The sequence below is a fragment of the Sinohyriopsis cumingii genome, chromosome 7 (assembly GCF_028554795.1).
Source record: "Sinohyriopsis cumingii isolate HCF-2022 chromosome 7, ASM2855479v2, whole genome shotgun sequence".
Lineage (NCBI taxonomy): Eukaryota > Metazoa > Mollusca > Bivalvia > Unionida > Unionidae > Sinohyriopsis > Sinohyriopsis cumingii.
Window position 1 is genome coordinate 58781196 of NC_142967.1, and position 24933 is coordinate 58806128.

The window sequence follows — 24933 nt, forward strand, 5'->3', positions numbered from 1 at the left end:
TCTAAATTCAAACAGTCTTTTTAGCAATGTACAATCTGCATATCGCCCTTGCCACAGTACTGAAACTACTTCTTCTAAAAGTAGTTAATGACATTCTCTCTGCGTTGGATAGCGGAAAGATTACAGTCCTCACCCTCCTTGATTTATCTGCAGCATTTGACACAATAAGACCATGATATATTACTTCACCGTCTCCAGCATGTATTTGGCATTCATGATACAGCCTTACTGTGGTTCAAGTCCTACTTGGTCAACAGGACACAAATTGTGTCTGCAAATGTTATACACTCCAGCCCAGTTGATCTATGTTGTGGTGTTCGACAGGGGTCTGATCTTGAACCTGTTCTCTTCATTCTATACGCTCAGGCGCTCTCAAGTGTCATAGATCATCATCCAGTGTCTCACCAATTGTACGCTGATGACACCCAAATATATAAATCTAGCCACTCAACTGAAGCTGATGCTACCATCCAAGATGTAGAGAGGTGCATTTCTGATGTGAAATCATGGATGACATGTAACAAGCTGCAGATAAATGATGATAAAGCTGAGGCCATTCTGATCACAACACAAAGACTTTCTCATTCACATCCTTTACCTCAAACAATAAATATCAGCAACACCAACATTAAATTCACACAATCAGTACCAAACCTGAGTGTTACTCTGGACAGTACTCTCACATTGCACCAACATGTCATGAACATGTGCAAAGCTGCATATCTTGAGCTGAGACGCATCAGCTCAGTTTGCAGATATCTTTCACTTGATGCCACTAAAACACTTGTGTGTTCATTAGTACTTTCAAAACTGGACTATTGTAACTCAATTCTGTCTGGTTCATCTCAATATCTGCTCCAGAAACTTCAAAAAGTTCACAACACAGCTGCTCGGATCATACTTAGAGTACCACGTTCAGAGCACACTTCCCCGCTGCTCGGTACCTAACCTGGCTATCCATTCGATCCAGAATCAAACACAAAATTTGTTCTGTGCTACCTTTCACTGTCGGACTCTAGTCCAACATACCTATCCGACCTCATCCATGTGTACACACCAGCAAGATACTTACGCTCCTCTTCTGACAATCGTATACTCATTATTCCCACTATGAAAACAGTCATATGGATAACGTTCTTTTGCATACCAGGGCCCATCAACGTGGAATGAATTGTCCACTGAACTTAGACACAAAGACACAGTGATCACATTCAAGAGGGCTCTCAAAAGTCACTTATTTCGACTGCAAGAACAAACTTAAAGACGTAATAATGTTTCCTACCTTAAATATTTTCAGCATGTTTTTTTTAATGTTTTCTAATTGCATGGGGTTTGTTTTTGTAATCATATCATTATATGTTTTTATTTTTATTTTTATCTTATAGGTGTTGTCTAATGTTGTAAAGCGCTTAGAGCTTCTAAAGGTTAGTCGCTATACAAAGTCGTCATTATTATTATTATTATTATTATTATTATTATTATTATTCTGCGTGATACAGACTATTTTTTAAATCAGTTCGACTTTACCAATTGGTATTTAATTTGTATATTGAATGCACACTCTGCACACTAAATTCCAACTTCAGAATGGATCATTTTCAAACTTTCTGACTTAGTTGATTTGATTAATTGCACAGGTGGCTTACACATTATTTACATTTTATTGTCTATTTATAACTGGACTAGATTTTAAATAAGTACGAGCTGGTTTATCTGGGAGTACACGCCATCCATGGCCGGCTTGCCGAGTCCCTTGGCTTCTGCTTTTCTCGGACATTCGTACATAGACATATATGTAAAAACAATTTCCACCCGTCTAAAGCTTAGTGTCCCGATGTGACGTAATAGTGGCGACCAATCGCTACTGGAGTCACATACTGACTTGGTTACACCCCTGCTAAGTTGTGACAGACTGAAATTTAGATATAATCATGAGTGCGTATTGGGTTCATTCCTACTCATGAAGGCCCTTCAATCAGGTCGTTAGGGACTTATTCGTCCCAGGACATGCCGGTCTAATTATTCAGTGTTCTGTGGACACATAAATGCCTGTGAGATGAGGCACTAATTCCTTCCCCCAAGACTAATTAAAAAGCCAGCTTTGCTGGCAGAAATCCGTCGTATATGCCCTAGTTACGCGAAAACGATGTAAATTCAAATAGTTATTAGTCAGTCCAAAAAAACATGGAAGCGCGGCCCTAAAAGAAACAATCACTTTTTACTCACAAACACTAACTACAAATAAAAATACACATATGATATTTTCTTGACAAGCTACGGAAACGAAGTGCTTATAGACGCACTTCTATTAATTTTTTTGACATAAGACAAAGAAGTGAAGTGCTTAATGACACACTTCTATTTTCTAACTTGCTAGCATACAATTGGCAATCGAGTTAGGATCTCGTTTCTGAAGTATTGAGGTAGCCGTGAAAAGGACTGGGGATTTTTTTGGATGGAGAGTTATGGCAAGCTTTGATCGTCTAAGATTGCGTCCCCATCTGGCGACAGGCTTTTCCCACAGGATAGGGTCTACTTCTTCGGAAAGAGAAAGAGAACTCTTTCGCGTCTACACGGCAGTCGACAAATCCTCTGTATGGTTCCTGTTGTTGCTGCTGCTGCTGTTCTCTCTGATATCTCTTCTTCTGAGATGGCGCTCTACAGTTTCCTATTTTGCATACGGTTAGAATTGTAAAATAAACAACATTTCCCTGCCTATCCTCACTGGTTATAGTGACTATTTAAAAACAAATCTTGTATATCTTAGGTATAGTTCAAAGAACCTTTAATTCCCTTTATTTTGGTTTATGATTGATGGGTGTAATATGGGTTATAGAATATACAGCTTGGCCTTACTCCAGATGTGCACCTTCAAAAGAAAAGTGCTAGCTTCACTTGGTCATTTTCACTTCCTGAACTTAAGAGGTAAATTGTATTAAAAAGAGCTTATAACTTTTTTTACATTTATTTATTTGATTATTCATTCATTGCACTTCCAGAAGCTGGTATTGTCTTGTCTGGCAAAATTCATTCTCCCTATTTAAATAGCTGCTACGGATAGTGTACTTTAGATTAATCCAGGCTGAGATTTATAGCACAAGGGAACATACATTTTAGTTAGCAGTGTGCTTAGATCAAGAACAATTTCCAAAACTACAATCTCCAAAGAAATATCATCCACATTACATTAATGTAGCATAGAGGTATGGCAAATATTCTCTCCATTGTGCATGTTTAAAATACAAACAATTTCACCTTACATGCGTCACTCTCTCAAAAGTACATAATAACTGGTGAGCGCCCCCTGAAGTCTGTACTTCTTCGTCCATTCTTCTTTCTCTTTTTTGAGTTCCTCTCTGAAGAGCTCTTCTATCAGGTCTTTGGTCACTTTCAACATTCTGACATTCTCTATCTCTTCAGGCTTCGGTGTCAGGCTTTGCCTGATACGTTGTAAATTCACGTAATTTTCGTTCAGCTTGGTTAGTCTTGAACACATCTTCATAGGAGGATGAGTCAACAATGGATGGTCAGACTGACTGACTGACTATTTGAATTAACGTGATATTCGCACTGATGTGCATCAAAACGCACTCATGTTAAAGTAAAGACTTTTAGTAGCAGTATGTGACGCCAGTAGCGATTGGTCGCCACTATGAGGTCACACCTGTACGCCTGGCTTTAGACGGGTGGAAATTGTTCCACATATCCGTCCATGTACGAATGTCCGAGAGAGGCAGGAGGCAAGGAACTCTGCAAGAAGGCCACGGATGTTGTGTACGCCCAAAAACGCCAACTCGTACTTATTTCAACTCTAGTCCAGTTTTGCTAATGGACGATTAAAAAATGCCCATAATGTGTATGCCACCTGTGCAATGAACCAAATCCAACGAGTTAACAAATTTCCTGTAAATAATAAAATAGTTTAAATTGAATGTACAAAATGTAAATTTTCTTCTAAATTAAATTAATACCAATCAGTTTAAGTCTAATGACTCAAAAACAATTTTTTTAAATGTCACGGATTATAATATGCCAGCCTGGTATGTAAAGTTTTGACGGTGATATTGAAATAATCAAATTAGGTTCAAAAATAGAGTTATTATCTAAAGCAGTTTCCAGCCAAAAGGAAACTGCATAATTCCCTACGGCAATTTGTTAGGTAGCTCGATCTTTTCAATATCGAGATTGGCTATAGTTATACCGTTACATAAGGTATGGAATGCATGCCATTTGGCTTTGACGAGTCTCCATTTGGGTACTTTTGAGGAGGTAGCAACTGGATTTGTAAGGTTTATGGTAATAAGTATTGGAAAATCGTCACTAACCAATGTGGAGTCTCTATCTACTTCCCAATTAGTCATAGATGCTAATATGGGTGTGCAAATTGTTAGGTCAATTGCTGATAGTGACCCATCCTCTGGTGAATTTCTGGTTCTAGTACCGTCATTTAATATGACTAGGTTATTGTTAAGGACGCATTCTTCAATCAATTAGTCTCTCTTGTTTTGATGATCTCCACCCCCTCTTTTGCTATGTGCGTTGAAGTCGCCACATATCATATAGTCACTCCTTGTGTTGGTTAATTGGGCATAGCTAAGGGGTGAAACGGCACGTGCCTTACCAGGGTCATATATATTGAAATTTTCAAATGAAAAGTGACCACTGTGAATGAGTATGGGATTGTCAGGTTCCGTTGAAGTTATGGAGTATTGTTCAAATGTTGTATTTGGGAGTGAGTCTCTTTCAAAGATGGCTAAACCAAACCCTTTTCCCATTATTTCTCATGGTGAGTTTACTGGTGGAAAACTGTTATTGTAACTAATTTATTTTATAGATTATAATAGTCAAATTAGTGTGTGGTCTCAAGGTGTTTCTCTAATAGGTCTGACAATAAGTTAAAGAATGGGATACATGGTATCTGGTGGTTCTGAGAGAGAGCTGTAATTCCCTCCAGGAGGTCTTTTAGATAGTATATAATGGTGGTATGTGAGACGACCTCAGAGGGAGGGGGGGAGCGTACTTGTATTATCTGCATTGCTTTTGCCTTTGTTACTTGCATTGGTCGTCATTTGTTTGTCTGCAGTCTCTTTTGTTGCTTGATTTTGAACCTCCCGAATGAGGCTTGATATGTCAGGGTTGGTTGATTTGATGGTGTTCCCATTAGCATTGTTTTCATTTTTAATGGGTATTTTACCTGTTTCTTATTATCGTTTGAGGACAAGGAGGAGGGTCTCTTTGTCAGCTGGTTTTGGGGATTGGGTTTGGCGCGGGTAGGGGCAGGCTTAGGATTAGGGATAACAGAGTACTGTGGCACTGGCTATTTTTCCTGCATGGTATTTTTCAAGTGCGTTGAGGCTTTTGCTTTTATGTATGGTAATTACTGTTCAGTCATAAGTTGGATTATTTCATCTTCTCTCCTGGTGTATGGGCAGTCCTTGGAGATTGGGTGATGGAGTCTGTTGCAATTTGCACACTTCTGGCCCGTGAATGTGCATTTGCTGATGTGGCTGCCGCCGCAGGTATCACAACGGTTTTTATTCTTACACTTGTTAGCGTAATGTCCCCATGCCTTACAATTACGACAAAAGCGAGACTTAATTTATAAACTCAAGGAGTGGGTAAAAATTACCATTGAAGTAGACAAGCAATGGTGGGATGGTGTTGAATTCCAGTAGTATTTTGGTGGTCATCTGCTCCCGACTGCTCTTTAACCTGGAGGCCCTGGAGATGTCAGCTCCTTGTGTTATTAACTCTCGGACGAGGTCATTATCGTTTAGTGAGTTGTACTTCGCATGCAATTTTATGACTTTTTTGAAGACTACAGATGGTTTTGATACATTCTTTTGGGTCGGTTTGGACTGTTTCAGTCATTTGTTCCTTTTCCTTGTTCGTGGTTGAGTCCTGCTGGATCTTGCTCGAAGTCCTTATTGTGAGCGCATTGTGTCTGGTTACTTTAACTTTGATTAGTCCCATTTGTTCGATTTCCATATATTTTTCCACCTGTCTGAGGATGTTGCACCTAACTATTATATACTTGGATCTTGGCCTGATGATTTCAAAGGCTCCTGGGTGAGTTTTAGGCAAGATCGATGCTAGGCTTCTGTTGCTGATTTTGATACTTTTAGAACTGCCGCAGGTGATGAATACCGTTTGTTCTTTATTGTGATATTGACTTTTTCCTTGTTGGTTTCCTCTTGTAGTTTGGTTGTCCTTTTCCGTCTGTTATTTGGTCCCTTCTTTCGCAGTATTTGCTGCTTCTTGTTTGGGAGTACGGCTTTCCTTGGTCGATTCCTTCAATTTTTTGTTCGCTGTTATTTTAGTTTTTAGAGTTGTCTGTTTTGGTGTTCTTTCCTTTGGGTATTCCGTTCATTGGAGTCTTTCCCTTTCTTTGATGTGTTTTCTCGGCTGGTGATGTAGTCCTCCTTTTAGCAGGTAATAGCATATGTATGATTTGGCTAGTTTGCTCTTCCTCTGTTCCTAGTAGTTTATATATGTCTACTATGCACGGTTCCTTGGAAGGGCCTGGTATTTGGCTAGAGTGGATTACTTTTGGCATGGAGTTATTTTTGCACTTTGTTTTGGAGTTGTTTGTTTGTCCGTCCTGGTTTTTGCTTTGTGGTAATGGTGGTATGTGAGACATTTTATTCGGTTCGTCATTCCTACCCTCTTTGTTGGTGGTAGTGGGAGGGTTTGAGGCATCTGTCACGTTGCTTACCTGTTGTCATTGGTGATTAGGGGGGTGACGGGTTGTTGCTGAGGTATTTAATGGAGATAAACACTGCGGATGATAATTAATTGGTGATGGAATAGTATGGGGTGACGGATGTGGGTTGGACGTTAAATAAGGGGTTAGAGTAGGTGGTTCAGGTGAGTGAGAAAGTCGTGCTGGTGCTGATTGGTTTTCTGGTAAATCTGGTAATTCTGATAAGTCTGGAAGTGTTTTATTCTCTCCCATTTCGTTTGGAGATCCTGTATGTTTTTTAAGAGGCATGAATAGTTCCGGTGATGCCCATTCTATTGTTGCCATTGAGTTGTGTTTGAAAGCAATTTGGATAGGGTTTTTCCTGTTGGGAGACAAGTTCAGCATTTCCAGGCTGCTTAAGGTTGGTACAGTTGTTTGGGATGTGATATTTGCTGGTGTGCCCCGACTAGTCAGTCTTGGGCTGCATCGTATGGGTGAGGGCATTTGAAAGGTTTTGATAATTCCTTCTATTACTGTTAGTCTGTCATAGCCTGGCATAGTAGCTGTACTAGTAATTGTGGGATCGTCGCCTGGTATGTGCGATATCACGTCCAATAGTCGGTGAATGATTAAGCATGAGGTGGGGCTGGATGTAAATTGCCCAAAGATGGTATAAAAGTTGAGGGAGCTATCCTGTTTGACATTCGGAATTGACCTGTTATTACCGTCATTGCTTCTTGAGTTTTCACCAATCTTGCACGAAGCGTTTGGGCTTTCTGAGGGGTTGCCAATGGAATTGTTGAGTTTGTTAGCCATATTGAGGATGTTGTTTGTTTTCCTGACTGTATATCTATTGGTTTTCATCCTGACTTAGGACCTAGTCACTCGTGATATTTTTGAAAAATGGCGCCAAGATCTGAATATAATCGAGTTGGGTCGGTGGTCAACTACTACTACTTAGATGGTTAGGTATAAAATAATGTTAGTTATTGAGTAAAAGGAGAAATATGAAATAGAGGGTTTGAATTTCCAAACAGCACAACTAGATAAGTACCCGACGGTTTAATGACAAATGTATAAAATTTACCTTTTGATTCTCTCCCTGAACTAACTTTGGAAAATACTCGTGCTAGCGTATTACTGGATATCTCCTAGGCCTCATCTGATTGTCGAAACTACCGGTCAGACTGTCGGTTGGTAGTTTCAATTAAAGTTGTGTTCGCCCTTACGGGCATGTACGACTAGTTAATTTCCCGTTTGGGAATAATTGATTTTTTCGAGGCGCGAGGAATGGTGCCACTTCCCCAAACGTATTAATGCACTTAGGAAGTTTTATTTGACTAGTCCGATTTCGAGACATAGATGTCTCACGAGACTCATGGTGAGTGGGAATGATCAACACGCACTCGCCTTTGGTCAGACAGGAGACTGCCCGACTATATATTGTTTAAGCGCGGACGCTATGATTGTTGATTTGAGGGAGAGGGAAAGAGAGAGGTCAAAAAGCATGCATAATGATAAAAATTGAAAACAAACGACAGACACATTTTTCAAAACACAACATTTTAATTCAAACAAAAATGAACAATAAAACATTTTTTCAAACAAACAAACATTTTTCAAATAACAAACTATTTTTTACAAGGTTGAGAACGTTGTGAAGTGAAGCTAGAATTCCACTGATGGAAGTCATTGGGCCATTTATGTACATTACGTTTCCTAGCTAAAGACAAAAAATAATAATGGTCACAAATCCATTGATCTACTTTGTCGTCGTTTCTAGAAGAGTGACGATTAAAATAAGTCACTAAATGTTCTAAAGAATATTCAAAACTGCGTTGATGAAGAAAATACACACAATATTGTCCACACACCATGGAATCTGTGCCTTGTAATTTCACATTATTTAATCTTGTCGTCTGGGCATTTCTTCTCATAAAGTCGATGATGTCGTCTTCCAAAGGTTGCAATCAATACGAATCAAAATACTCCATACAACCATCACGGGGAAAGTAGACGGTTACCCAGTGAGTTCCTGGGAGATGAAATGTCGTCCGTGTTGATGACATAAGCTTGATAGTCTTATGGTTTGCGATGAGGAAGTTCATCTTTAGCAAACATGACAGGATTCCAAGAAGCAGTGAACGAAATGTAGTTCAACAGGTAATAAAGTGCCCAGGTATCCATTTTTTTGTTTTGTTTTGTTGGTTTTTTCTTGCTTTATTTCACAGGTATTGATAAGTCATCAATTCGATCCGAAGATTTTGCTTGAACATCTCTGTGGTAACCGTTTCTTCGCTTCGTCTCCGCACTCTGAGCCAAGAGAGCTTCGATGTGATGGATCTCTAAAGCAATCAATAGAGGAGAGGAATGATGACACAAGTCTTTATACCACTGATACAACACTGCTTCTTCCGAGATGAGACTCCAAGCTTCGTCCAGATACTCGTCCAATTTTTCTTCTTGACTCAGCATCAGACATTCATCGTGTTGAATGTGACTGGGATGATCGTTTTGACATCCATAGCAATCTTTCTTGATCAATTCCGTGATTGTTTTCTGCCAGGTGTTTGGCAAAACATGAGAATAAATGTTGTTCTTGTTCTGGCCATCTGGATTTCACTATGTACTCTTTGTCTTTGTCTTGGAGTTCTACTTCCATAGTATCTCCCCATTCTATTTCCATAGATTCTACACTATTCAAAGAGGGATTTCATACTTCCACTGCTTCTAATAATCGAGACTGAATTCTCTCAAACTGTTTATTTCTTTGGTGTTACTGAATTTGGCATACAGGATGACCTTCATCGTCTAGGTTAGAGCTTTAGCAAACTGAAGGTCCACACGAATTTGTCCTGATTTTATAAGATGAAAATGTCCATCGTCGCTGCCTTGGTCTGGGGTGAAATCAAAGGCCCACAAAGCTTAGCATCCTGCATAATCGGCATACGAAATGCCAGGACTGATGTTGGTCAATAACTGTCCGGTAGCTTCGTACTTGTCAACATTATCATCAAACAGAATGCGGCACTGCTACGATTCAGTCTCAGGCGGACATCCACTAGGTTCAGTAAATTCTTTTCTTGCAGCCACATGTCCAAATGCAATCGATCCAACGATCCATCAATTCTAAACTACCTCTTTGCAGGATTTTATTTCGACGATCGTTGAAACCCACATTGTGTGGATTGCCATCTTTTGTCATGGCCTTGTCTTCAAACTTGGCATTGTATGCTGTGTCAGGAATACATACCACGCAAGCATCCGATGACTGTTCTTGTCCTCTTTTTTCGTACGTCAATAGATTTTCCAGGTACGCTCGGTAGGGGTAAGTATTCATGTTGCTGCTGACCAGTTTGTTATTCAAGTACAAATCTACTTGAAATTGTTGACGGGAGCATCACTAGCAATGTCTGTGGAATTGGTGTTGACCGTGTTTTAAACTATGTCCTCTTTGTCTTTGTCTTGTGGTTCTACTTCCATGGTATCTTCCCATTCCATTTCCATAGATTCTCCACTATTCAAAGAGGGATTTCATACTTCCAATGCTTCTAATAATCGATATTGAATTATCTCAAACTGTTTATTTCTATGGTATTATCGAATTTGGCATACAGGATAACCTTCACCGTCTCGGTTAGAGCTTTAGCAAACTGAAGTTCCACACGAATTTGTCCTGATTTTATGCCAGGATTGATGTTGGTCCCTATCTGTCCGGTAGCTTCGTACAGGGATAGATACTACCCCAAGTAATTCATTTTGGTACTAAAGTCAAGTTCGAAGGGTCTGGTAAACAAGGTCTTCCCATCTCGACTGACTTCGATTTTGGACACGTCATGGTGCTTAATCTGGAAAGGATTGGCAGTCACTGTTCCGTTGAGGGCTTCTTTGCTGACGATACCAATTATTAAATGTTTGGGCAACTTCGATCTTGGATCGGACTCCAGTGGCAATGGTGAACGTTTTCACTTGAACTCGTCGGGGCCCCGAGTGGCCGAGTGGTCTAAAGCGCTCGCCGTTACGGATCACTGCCATCTCACCTCTATCTGTGTGTGTTCGAGTGTAGGATTCATCCAATGTTGGTATGTGTAAAAGCTTGCCAGTAGCTTTTCGTGGGTCGGTGGTTCTTCCCGGGTTTTTCCCGAGTTCTTCCTCCACCATTAATACTGACCACCATGCATAGCTTTTCGTGTGTTGAAAAATGGTGTTAAACCCAACAACAACAACAACAACAACAATAACAACAACTTCCACTCCTCGTATCGGATACTTGGCGATAGTTCTGCTCAAAGTGTGACTGATGTCGTTTCCCACTTTAGGTAACACTTCCACGCGTCGCACGTTTAGCTTGGCTTCTTGGATAACGATTTTGTACTTGGCAGCATTAGCCATCAAATAGAATGCGGCGCTGCTACGATTCAGTCTCAGGCGGACATCCACTACATTCAGTAAATATTTGTCTTGCAGCCACATGTCGAAATGCAATCGATCCAACGATCCATCAATTCTAAACTACGTCCTTGCAGGATTTTATTTCGACGATCGTTGAAACCCACATTGTGTGGATTGCCATCTTTTGTCATGTCCGTGTCTTCAAACTTGGTATTGTATGCTGTGTCAGGGATACATACCACGCAAGCATCCGAATGAGTGTTCTTGGCATCTTTTTTCGCACGTCAAGAGATTTTCCAGGTACGCTCGGTAAGGGTAAGTATTCGTGTTGCTGCTGACCAGTTCGTTACAAATCTACTTGAAATTGTTGACGGGAGCATCACTAGCAACGTCTGTGGAATTGGTGTTAGCCGTGTTTTGAACTTTGAATTTCAAATACAAGTAACTGCTATTCAGATCGATATAATCTTTGGGTTGTCCTTTGATTTCAAATTCGATGGGAGCTGAATCCGTCAAAGATTAGACTGGGTGAAATTCGACCCATTGGGATTCTTGCATCGTCATCATTGTGGGTGGCATGGCAAATAGATCCAGTTCAGACTTGGAACAGGCGCAAGACTCTCGGTGCATCATTTTTGTCTCTATGATTTAATAATCAAAAACGTCTAAGTCTTGGACGGTACTTCTTTTCTCATCCATTCTAGCTTTATGAGAGTGACGTCCTCTGAAGGGTGTTTCCGTAGTCTCTTTCTGCCATGTCTTTGCTGTGGGGTCAGGGAAGCAGGAATACCTGACTCATCAGTGTCCAGGGATTTTATAGGCATTTCGCGTCGACCCTAAATGTTTTTGCTCGTTTGAAGCAAGACATTTGTTCCTGCTCTCAAGAAAGCTTCTTTACAGTTTCGTTTGTCGATGGTGACATTTTGGAGAAATTCTTTGCCTTGCGTCAGTGCGGCTTCTTTCAAGACGTGCAATCCTCGTTTTCGAAAATGGAGTTTCACCGTGACATTCCCTTTGGTAAATAGAATATTGTGTCCCAGATCTTCCGTTGACAGAATCAAAATACGACTTATTGACGGTAAATATTGAGGATGTACAAATTTGCTTTGAACGTAATAGGTATTTCAGCCTTCCTTTGTCAGCGTTCGTGGCAGAATCCACGTTGAAAGGATTGACACACAGTAACGGTACAAAGATGTGTCCCACCACTTTGTACTCCACCACATCGGAGTGCACAAAAATTAAATGTAATTCTTGGTTCATTTCTATAGGGTTTCTAAACAACGTCGCAAAACTCAAGTTGTCGTAAACGAGTGGTATTTCGCCTTTGTTCTCCATATTCTTCCTTAATATAGTGTCCCCGCCCAAAATATCAACCAAGTCAGAACAAAATAAATAGGACAGCATTTCTTCACAGAAAATTTTATCAGTTGGCAACGAGCCACATTATGGTACTCGATGGTGACACTTTCTCCTCTTTTCTCTAAGGCTTTAAGAAACACGGCATTAAACTTGGTAGCAATCATGTTCACCAAATGTTGACCGCTGAAATAATAACCTAGAGGAATTACCAAATCATGGGTGGCCAATTTAGTATTGGGGTTCTCTTTTAGTAAAGAGTTATTTGCAATTGGGATTTGATTCAAGAAGTTTTGTAAATCGTTGTCATAAACTTCGACCACAAAAGTCTTTTGATTTTCAACGAAGTTTTTCTATTTGTGTAGGGTAAATGATTTCCACCAAAGCCACATCCCAATGGACTTCGTGATAAACTTGGATGGCTTAAGGTAATCTGGTCGTGTAACAACACAAAGTATTGTTTTGAAACATATCCATGAAACTGTCACTGGGTAACGTTAGGTAAAATTGAGTGTTGTTATTCATAATTCCAGAGTTCTGCTGCAGTATGAGGGGTCACTCGAAGTCAGAGGAGTGTCTAAAAGAGGATTGCTGTGGTGGTTGATGTTGGGGTGGTGACTGAATTTGGGCACAAGGCTCCCGTTGTTGTTGCCGTTCAAGGAAAGATTGGGAAGCGATGTAACTGATCAGTAAAATAATCCACAATTGTTTGTTTCCTTGTTGCAAACTTAAATTGGTAATGGCAGCACCGATGACACAATACACCACATAGATTTGGCAGAAAAACACGATTTGTGTTTTAGACACACGTTCTCCACACTACACTCATAAGGGTTGCTTTTGTAGATTTTGCAGAGAAGAATATGGTGAAGGAGTGGTCACTGCGGTGGTAGCGGTAGCTGAGGCTGTGGAAGGGCATGATGGTCACCTCTTTTGACAGTCGATGACTTGCGAAGCTTCGATCCAAGAATTAAAACTGAGAGGATATCATTTCCAACGCACTTTGACTTCTTTGAAACAGCGTTTTCTTATTCGTCGGGTTCATCGTTCAAGAATACTTTCGCGTTGTAACTAGGGCAAGTGAAACGTTCTTTTCAACACTTCCCCAGGTCATGTCTTCCAATTTATAGACACAGGATGACGACCAAGCACTCGTCAAGTGACATGAAACAATTCGGTGGCCCATTTGGGTAAATAACCGTTGTCGAAAATGCGTTTGGTTTTGCCAATGTAAAGCTAATCTCCTACTGAAACACTCCACCTTTGTTCTGGGCTGTCACCGTCGGAGACATACCAAACAGGCCCTCAAAAACGGTCACTTCGTTGTCAGGAGTCACTTCGTGGGGGGGCACGTCCGATGCTCCGATGGTAAGACTGGTTGTACGATTGGACCAGGTGTGGTAAGACGTCGATGTACTTGAGAGTGTGTTGATGCGTAAAATATTTCCACATGCCTTCTTTCAAGGTGCGTTGAAAACGTTCCATGATGACTGCGTTGGTTTCGGGGTTCTTGGTGGTAAAAAAATGAATGTCACGTTTAATTCTTTTTGGGAAGCTTGGTTCAGAAATTCGGTGCTCGCTTTGTTTCAACACCAGTTTCAGGGTCGCACTAATTCACTGCTTGATTTTCCAGTCTATTTCACGACCCAGGCAAATTTAGAAAAGACGTCGATGACACAAAACAAATATTTGTAGCCCGATTGTAGGTGGCCAAACTAGAGACATCAGCCAAATCGGCTTGCCATTGATGATCGATGCCCTTCACTCGGGTGCGACTTCTGGAAAATTTTCGTCGTTTGTGGTTGCATCAAGTCTACGTGCCTTGTTCTTGTTACCATCGTTGCACTTGAGGTAAACGGAGACTTTTCAGACGGGTTTTATCAGCATGATACAATTTGTTAACTCCTCCGTAACATGCAGGATGGGATGGATCATAGTAAATGCTGGCTATCACCGTCTCCATTTTTTAATAAATCACCCAATCTTCACTGATGATACTTTGGATGGGACGAAATGGTGGTTTGGAAACGGCTTTACGTGTCCAAGCTGCCACGGGAGTTGAAGTCGAGTGTAGTGGCGGTGGTGGAGGTGGTAATGGGATGGCTTTGTTCTTCTTTTCTTTTTTCACTTCTTATTTCCCTTCTTTCTTTTTGACTGCTGTCGAAGGAGGAGTGGACACTATGCGTTTAACACAAGCTTTAAGTTCTTCTCGTTGGCGAGTGGGGGAAGGGGACAACAAGGACGCGGGAATTTTACTAGGAATGGAAGATGCTGACGGTGCTTGAAAGACTTCTCGTATCTCTTCTTCCTCAGGCATTAGACCCGCGGCGTCTGTCTTGACCGCTGGGAGTGGGTGATGGTCGTGATGGTGATGAACTTTTCATTAGGATCTGAAAATCTTTCAGAGTTGGCGCAGCTGTTTTGTCTAAAGCTTTCGGGTGAAAGAGTTGCAGTCGTTGCAATAGTAGACCGTACTTTTGCAAATTTTCTATTTCAGACAAATCGTTGCGACCCATCAACGACTGCAATTCGTGTTGTAACTAGGACATCTCAAATGAGGATTGGGAGGCGAATGAGGGGTCCGTTGTTCTTCCCAACGATAGTATTCCATCTATCGTTTGTAAAGAACTAAAGCCAGTTTTCGTCCTTCCATTGGATGTCAATGGTGACGTTTGAGATTTTTGGACCCAAAAGGTCCCCTTATCTTCTTTGTCCATTTTATCTTGCTCCCTTGAGTCCTCCCAGCATTGTTCCCAATACTCCTTTCAGCAAGAGTCCTAACATTATGGGCAAAATTCTTCCGCGTTGTACTTACATCTTTTTCTTTTGACGAATGGGTATTTTCTGTTGAACCATTTGGCGAAGAACGTGGCGATGTCTAAATAAGAATTTTTCTGTTGTTTAGACAAAGGTATAGTGCCTTTCAAGACGTTCAAACAACGTTCGCACACGGTATCGACGACGTCTTTGAAGGCTTTTTGAATGAGGTTTTTTTTCCGCATGGGTGGAGAAGCTTTGGACAGAACGGACAACATGTCCCCATGTTTGAATAAACGAGGAGGAAGTCCTTTTCTTTTCTTTCCTTTGGGGTTAGAAGAGGAATTGCTTCTGGGGGTTGACATCTTTAGGTGTTCAGGAGCACAAAAACACTGATTCCCATTCTTTGCTTCATGTCTTTATTACAATGGAATGCGTCGCCACTGATTGTCTTTACGTCGTATCAACTTGATGACAGGCATCACACGTCGTGGAAGGGTTCTCAAAGGTCTAAATCGTCACAGTTCTTGATTGGACAAATCCAGTAAAATTGTTAACATGCACGATCTCTCTTAGGCTTTGATTTTGGGAGCAGGTAGTATGTGAGCAGGTGCCACTGCGGCTAAAGAGGAGGAGGGTGTCACCGGTGGAGGAGAAGTTTTTGGAGACACGGGTTTTCATTGTTTCACCAAATGAGGAACAACTGGTGTCAAATTAGGTTTGGCTGGCATCACCATCAACAGAGAAGTTGAAGAACCTGAGTCAACTGGAGACGTGGTCACCGTCGTTGCAGGTCGTGGTTTGCGAATGTAAATTTGCGTCCTAGCCAAAGTGTCTCTCTTGGTGGTAGAAACTCTTTTCTGTGAGCTTTTCTTTTTCTAGGGACTTTTTATGTGGGCTTTTCCTTTTCTGGGGCTGTGACCTGGTCTTGACACCTTGCTCTTTTTCTTCTTTGGAGTTCGTTTGGTTTTTTTTGGAAGTGGCTATTTTCTTAGGGATAACTTTTAATGCATAGGATCCGATTTTAAGAGGAAGCGAATGATAACACCTCCTAGAGAACCACTACCTCCAGGTTTCAAAATGATTTCCTTCTTTGTTTGAGTGTCGATGAGAGAATCAGCCAGTTGCGTCAAGGCTACATTGTTTCTGTAAAAAAAAGCGTTAGGTTTGATGAGGAATGTGAGTGATGTCTTGCAGCAATTTACGCGCTGTTACCGTAAACCATCGTAAGACTTCTTTGAGACTGGCTGCTAAGACACGATCACGAATTTGTGGATTTGTGGCACGAATCACTTTGACGGGAAGATGAGACTGAAGGAAATTCATAATGACACTGTGTGAGACAGCCCAAAGTGACCCAGGTTCTTACAGTTTTTTGTTAAGTCGACGACGGGGATGTTTACACGACAGGCTCTCTGTCTTGACACTAGTGGTGAAACAAATGGGTAGGAAATCGCAAATAATCAGGTGTGCTGGGTTTTAAATCCAGGAGTAAATAGTCGTGTGGGGTTTGATTGTCATCGTCGTTCGCATGAGTCAGCCAAGACGTTCCAAACTGTTTGGCTAAGACTTACACTTGCGATTACTCTCTGGGGAATTTTAAACGAGACCACCTAGTGAGCATTGAGACTGATGGTGTGATGGGCTTTACGTTGTTCAAACAATTTTTGAGTGATGTAAATGACACTGGCATTACGATGATGCCCATTGCGCGTAAACCACAGTTTAATTATTTCTTCGTCTTCTCCTTACATGTCGTCGAAGATGACTAAATGGGTTTGACTGGGGTCAGACACGATACCGTCGTTTTTGCCAGGAATACCTTCCACATACACGATGGAATAGCCTTGACTTTCTTGCAAGAGTGCGTACGCCGATTGCCACTTCTTGTAACACCACACGATCCATTGAGGTGGACGATCGATCAAATGATTATGTTAGATGAAACGTTTGACAAATTCGGTTTTGCCTGAACCGCTAGGTCTGGCAATTAACATGTTAAAGGGATGGCGAAGGTACAAGGCCTCCCAATTGGCACAGTCTAAGTGTTCGTCGATGACTTTGAAAGTGGAGGAAGAGAGAGCAGAAACAGCAGAGTAGCCATAGTGCAGGGAATGTCACTTTTAACACGAATACAGACAAGGCACGAGTTCTTATACTTTTCCAAGACACGTTTATTGCATGTTAAAATGGAACAACACAAAAGACAAAAATACATAAGAGCCAAATGGTTAAGTACAACGATAAAATACACATCAAAACAATCAAACGAAATCCCAGAAAGCAAGTCACTAAGACACACACCACACGTCGACCCAAATTCATGGAACACAGTTTTCGTAATAAGTGTTGGTAATCCTCCACCGTTTGAATACTCTCATAGATTTCCTTCTACGGAATCTGTTGTATCATCACTGATAAAGGTCGTACCATGGTAGCCCATTTTATACCGTCTTTTACGTTGTATAAAAGATTTTGGTAACCCTCTAACTCTTCCTCTGGAATTTGTTGCAGTTAGTATACCTTGCATTCCATATAATCAGTAACAAACCAATCCTTTTCGCCCACGAGTAATTGATCAATGTCTGACCACTGGAACACTTTCATCTGAATCAGTCCTCTTGTAGCATTCAGGTACCAGTGGTTTAAACATCGTTGACGTGACGGATGCAATTGTTTTTTGCGTTTCACTTGTATTTTGACCAGCTCTCGGTAAATGAGTTCTCTGAACTCCACAGGCAAACCATGAATGTTCTCTTGTAAAGTATCCATGATCATGTCAGTGAGTATTATGTTATTTAAAATATTCTCCTAGAGCGAAAGTAATGGACATTGTCAATAAATTATTCTGATATAAATGGTCTAAAGCGGAATAATCGGATAAACGCAGACTTGATCCAGAGAAATCTGACGAGTTTATTGACTCTTTTTTTCTTTCCTCTTGTGAATTTCTCAATAAGAAAGTTCGACAGTCACCAATTGAGATTTTGCTCTGGCAAGACCCTGCCAAACATCCTTGTAGATCTTTTCTTGCAATTAGTTTGGTAATCCTTGAATATTACTTTTTAAATGGGGTTTAAATACTTGTCTAGGTGTTGTCCAACGTTTAACACTAACCAAGCTGTTTTCTTAAACGACACGGTATGCCTCTTCAATGACTAGGGTCCCAGTAAAGGTGGGTAGTGACAATGAGGGGACCATCGAGCATGTTCTAGGTAAGCTGAATCTTTCTGCTGCCACTCGTGAAGTGACAAACCACAACTGAAGCATTTGACTTTATCCTATGTGCCCAAGTAGAAAAATCCGGCTTTGGCTAATTCTTCGGGGCTAGGTCCTCCAAGATATTTAGGCCATTTTCCTTGGAATGTTCGGAATCGACTTTCAGAGTCACAGTATTCAGGCAAATGCACAGGGAACGAACATTCGTCTTTCACATGTTCATTTCGATGAAGGTACGGTAAAATGCGCATGAGTTTGCTCATTTTTGGATGACATACGTAAGGTGGTAGCTACACGGTTTCACGTGGAGTATGACATCAACCATGCAAACCAGTAAAGAATCCACGATAACGAGTGGTATTGCTTTCGCATCCTTCAGCTTTTACACGTACAGCATCACATTCCATGGTAGGTGTATTAGTGGTAGTCATGATGTGGTACTGAATCTCTGAGGGCACAGCGTACGGCATCGGTCTCTTCGCAAGGCTCACCATCGCACTCCACTTGAGAACTTGAAACTTAAATGATGTCTGTTTGAAAGCATTATTCTTTCTCGCTTGGTCTTATTAGATACAATGAACTATTGGTCTTGGACTTTGTCCCCCTTTATATGATGACCAATATCGACGTGTCGGTACGGCAAAGTGAAGTGGTTGGGAATCCGCACTCGCTTCTAGTACACGATTTGATACACTTTTTCCAAAGGCCAACTGACAATTTGGTGTGTTGGTAAAAGTACGATCTTGTGCCTTTCGTAGGTGTTGGATTTAAACTTTCCATCCTGTCCAGACTGAAACCTTCTTTCAGCACACCAAATTTAACCACTCGACTGGTGCAATAATTGAGAGTGAATCCTTTCACTTTACACTCGGTGTGCATTTCTCCTTGTTTGTTCCGGTATTCGTAGCCGTAATTTCTGGGACCGCGACAAGTAAAACTTAGATTCTTGTCGTCCGGGTGCTCGTCCGTCCAGGCTTCTAAACGGTCCCCTTCGATTTTAGGGTAACAGTGACCCAGGCGATCGATGTTGATGCAACTGTTCGTGTCAAAATACAGGAAGTGATCTCCTAACAGTTCTAAAACTTTGAACAATTTTAAAGGGAGCATGGACTGTCAAGTAAACTGCAATGATGAGATTTCCAAATTCATCGACTTTTACACTTTCCAGTCCTTCTTCGTAATTTACTAAAATCAACTCCTCAAGAAGGACGCCCACTTGTTTCATGTATTTAGTTTTGTCGTGAATCATCTGGAAGAAGCGGGAAGGTTCTGTCAAATACTCCGTCTTGAATAAACACGGCCTTGTGCCATTTTACTACAGAAGCAATTTAATATTTCTTTGGCAAACGATCGCCTTACTTCGTTTTTCTCCACTTGGTCTACAGCGATGCCTTCCTGCTCCAAGTACTTTTCTTTGAATTGCGTTCGGTCTTCGGAAGTATGGCACCAGCAAGGAGAGCCGCTGCCTTCTTGTTTTAGATTCAAAAAGACATCTACGTAGTCTGCGAAAATGCCTTTCTGAGTCTAACATTTTGTATCCCAGGTACAGAGCTTTAAACAATTCCACGTTGATCCACGTTCCCGTCAAGGCGCGTTCTTCCTGGGTGTATTGATATGGTCAGTCTTATTTACACGTTTCGTCACAAGTACGGCACAAGGGAAACATCAGTTTTATTTGGCAATGGTGAGGTAAATGGAGATGGTTCTAGTCCGAAGAGGCAGGACTTTACGCTTAATCAATCCTTCGCATTTTCGAATGATGTCCAGGTCGATGTGCTCGGTCAGCAATTGCGGATGCCCTGCGTGAAAGTGGCATTATTTGCACACGTAGGATACAGCGAACATATGTCCAAGTATTTAATTTCTTCTCCTTTCTCCTCGTCGGCGTTGTACAGCAAACAAGTGGCATTCGTGCGTCCTCCATACAAAATATGGGTGCAAAGGGTCCACCAGCTTGTAACTTTCCACGATGCGTTTAAACTCGGGACTGGTTTTCAAGCGGTGATCGTACACGTGTTCCCACATTTCCACTACTTGATATCCTTGCTGTTCTAACTTCAAGCGTCGCTGAAAAGTGGCCTTGAACAAGTCTTCCATGGTATGTTGTAAAAACTGAATTTTAGTGTCACATTTTGTCGGGGTCGTAGTAGTGATCCTCCAACAAATTGGGCAAAACTTCGTGTTGATTGGCTTCGGAATTGAAAAGTGCGGAAAAAGCCTTAGACCATTTCTGTCATTCCAAACGTTTTAGGCATTCGACTCAATGGCATGGTCAAGTAGCTGATCCAATCTTTAAACTGCATTTGTCCCACTTGCATGTAAATGATTTCGGCTCCGTTCAAAGTCACTTTAGTACGTTCGGTACTTTGTTCTGTATAGTATCTAAAAAAAATCTGCCCATAGTATCCCGAGAAATTGTGAACCATCACCATGACATGGCGACGGCAATCTCCATAATGTTCGATGTCCTCTTGGCTCCATTTCTCTTCGATGGGGTCTAAGATCAATTGGGCGAAATCAGCTAGCGTGTTCGGTCCCCGAAAGATTTTTTCACGACCATCTGAAATCTTACTGCATTGAGGGCAATGACTAAAGATAGGCTCTTGGATACACTTCTCGCACGCTCGATGAGCCACGCAGAAATTAGGAATGTGAATGCCAGTCTCTTGCATGCATTCAAAATCGACAAAGATGAAATTCCTTTTCTTCTAGTCATCTTCCTCCTCTTGTTTTGAATGCTATTTCTGAATGTAGCATTCGTGTTCCAATTATTTGCGCTGTACGTGATCACGTACATTTTTCATGTGTTCCAAGTTCATCCTGTGATACCAATTTGGTTAGGTAGACACTTTAACAAACAAGATACCAGTATCAATCTCAACGACCGTTGTGAACAAAATCAGCGTGGTTGGGCTTCAATCGTACTATTACCATAATGCTCGATGCTAAGATTCTCACATCGTTGACTGTAACCGCTGGGGTAATTTCATGAAAATCACAAAAAAATCTGTCTGGTTACCATAAGACGAGAAAGGTATCGGAAGAAAAATTATCGATAAGTTTGCTAAGTGTTCATCATGTGGTAATGCACGTCGTTGCACAAGATTAATCACGGATCCAGCCGAATTAGATTATGTTGTCAAGGACACAACATCGCTAAGTGGGTTGGTGTCACAAATAAATGCAATCATGCAAGATGGAGAATAAAACGTGGGTACAATAGTTATCTACTACGAGGGCAATTATCCTCAGTTCACTCATTAGAGATCAACTATGCTCGCCTACTTATCAACAAACCTATTATCGATGATCAACAGATTTCACAATGAACCTGTTAGAGTCGCCACTGATTCTTTTTATATTAGTCGTTGTAGCATGGACCTTCTTGAGCCATCAAAGAAGACACCAGCTGTGTCGGTCTCAAAGAGACTAGCAGCTGCGCCGCCAACTGGGGTTCATGGAAAATAAAACATTGGCAAATACGTAGATATTCCGAATCCACTAACGTTAAAACATCATCACCATCAGTATACGATCCAATCACGAGACATATCATGTTTTTTTTAATGATCCGGGTTGCTATGGTAAAACAACACGTGCGATAGAATTATTTAAATCTCATGCATGATTGTGTTGACGCCAACCCACCAGCTTGCCAGAGAGATAAGACAACGTGGTGTCAGCGCATGCACGTATCATAGTTTCTTTAGATGGAGAGGTGATGCATGGACCCCCGAACGAATGGTTGAGAAATATATCCCGAGAATAATTATATGGGATGAGATTTGTACAGTATCCAAAGATTTTTTTAGAAATGTTTCTTGATTAGTTATCAACAAAATCTACTGCAATTATCGTGTGTGGCGATCATGGAAAGCATCCGTTATCACCACACGAATAGTTGATTCACTATGTTAACCACTATGAAGACGTTTTGTACGACCATCGATCACATGATGAACAACTACGACAATTGAAATGGTTGATCAGATTACAGCCTAACAAAATTCAGTGTAAAATACTGTGTACCGTAATTTCAGAGACTCCAATGTCAGATTTCTGAAACTTATGGCGCCCTAATAATCTAATAGTTGTATCCAGGAAAAATGTACGTGATCACGTACAGCGCAAATAATTTGAGCTTCACAAAGAAATATTTTCAACTCAGCAAGTCACGCTATGTTATCGACTAACAGATACACGCCAACAAAATATACTCAATGACATTTTGGCGGAAAACAGAGTTTTCAGAAAATAAAAATTCATTCTTAATGGTATCGTTGAGGTTCCAGTGGAGGCTGTACAACATGCGTTGTCGTTAAATCCATCGTGCTGGACTCTGTGATATACGGTAACAATTCATTCATCTCAGGGATTAACAATATCATGCACCAACATCTGGATTGTAGATGATCGCATATCATGGTCAAATTTAAAGTTTATCTGGCTGTGTCTAGAGTAAAAACAAAGGTATCTCAGTTAAACGGGGTTGTCTACGTGTTGGATCTGCAAACAACGTCACAAACAGCGTCACCAGGAATTATCAACACAGTAAAGAAACAAGTGACTGGTTATGCAAGAGATGATCAAAAAGAGCACGCCAGTTTGATATGGATGTGGAGTCTGTCGTGATGCTAAAACAACGACAAAATAATCACTGAGCCTGCTGTAACACAATAATGTTGTGGCAATATTTTCCTAATGATGTACGACAATTTACCTTGGACAGAATCGATACTAGTCTTGGTCACACACGCAAAAATGTCTCTCTGATATGTCTTGAATTTTACAAACGTATATGAGCTTCGTTTCTCAACGTGTGACTCTTGGCAGCTTTTTTGTTAGCGTGGGGAGAGTCATCCGCTAGCACCTGCGACGCCGTATCCAGTCTGGTAGTAACTGGGTGTTCTCATCCATTACCTGTAATTATTCACGTACAAATCCACGTTGAGGAGGATTGTTAAATCTAATTCGTTGTTTGGTGGCTGCGTAGTAGGTCTTAACACACTGGAAATTTTATTTTTTGTTACACTCCACACAAGATTAGTTGCTCTTGCTGCACTACCCTCAAATTCACCAGGTTTATATAAATACATCACTGTGTCTTTGCGACTCAGCACTAGTTGTTGTAGCTGATCTGGTGATTTTTGTCGTGACATGTGTTTTTCGCAATTGCATTGGCAGGTTTCATGTTAAAATTCCACTCGTGACCACGTTGTTTAACGCGGCCACCACTTGAGGTAGTCTCGCAACCCATTCGCCAGATCTCTCCTGAACGTGAAGTAATTCTTGGGCATAATGATGTCCAAAGAGTCGCTTTGCAAGTGTTTGACTAAATCATTAAATGATTGCCTGATCGCAATGTGTCGCGGTGTGTCCACGTCTGATCTTAACGTGTTGTTGTTTCATCAGCGTCGTTACTGTACCAAGAAATTCTTTGCCAGGATCAACCTGTAGCAATCGTGGCCAGCGCAATGGTCCTCGCGTATAAATTCGTTCAAACGCTCCTGCGTCCTTAGTTGCTGTCTTAGATGATAACGGTTTAGTATCTTTGAATCTACTTGCAACATCTATAATTCCACAATGGAGGGTTTATTGATGGGTAAGCACAATTTGTTGGCCTCCATTTTGGGGGTTCGGTCCACCCCCTCCTGCTGCTAGAGAAAACTTGAGAAATAAATGAAGAAAGACAGATTAAGATAGGAAACAAATACTGCATCTTTGTTTCTATTTTTAAGACATACGTCCGGTAAAAATATTTTTTCAAGACCGTTAGTGAGTGTGTATGTGATTCGAATGTGTCTAAGACAGACAGAAGAATTGAAATTGCTCAATTTAAACGTTGCAGATTTATGATCCACCCATCCCTGAGAGAACCAAGCTTTGCCCCATCATAACAAAATATGAATACAGACAGAACAAGCTGCTCATGGCAAACTTCGACGTTAATGCTGAGAAACAGACTTGTACTGACATTTATTAAATATTTCCATACTTTATCTCTGAACCAAACTATTTATATGGATAAGTTCTTGTTCCGACTCATAACCATATTAGAATTTACACTACACGTACTAAAATGACTTACATTCATTCCACTGCTCGTAGTCAATTATGTCTTTGCCCTGAACCAATTATGTCTTTTCTTAGAACCAAATTTTAAAATAGACTTAAACGTCTATAGACGTCAAATATTCACAAAATCACTTATATAATCCACTAGAAGAAGGATGTCTTCCTGCTTACAATCCGATCATATGGTCGAACTTGGTCCTATCAGAATGAATCCTTTGCGAAAAAAGCGATAGAATCTCTGAACTCACACTGCTAAAACACTGCCAGTTTATACCACTGCTCAAAGTCAAATATGACTTTACCCGGAAACCAATTACACTTTTTCAGAACCAGTTTAAAATAGACTTAAACGTCATTGGCGTCTAATATGTGATGAATTGTTTCAAACTCTATGCAAAGTAGTTTTACTTATGCTGAAATACAGAATGTCATGGTGAATGATTCAATCT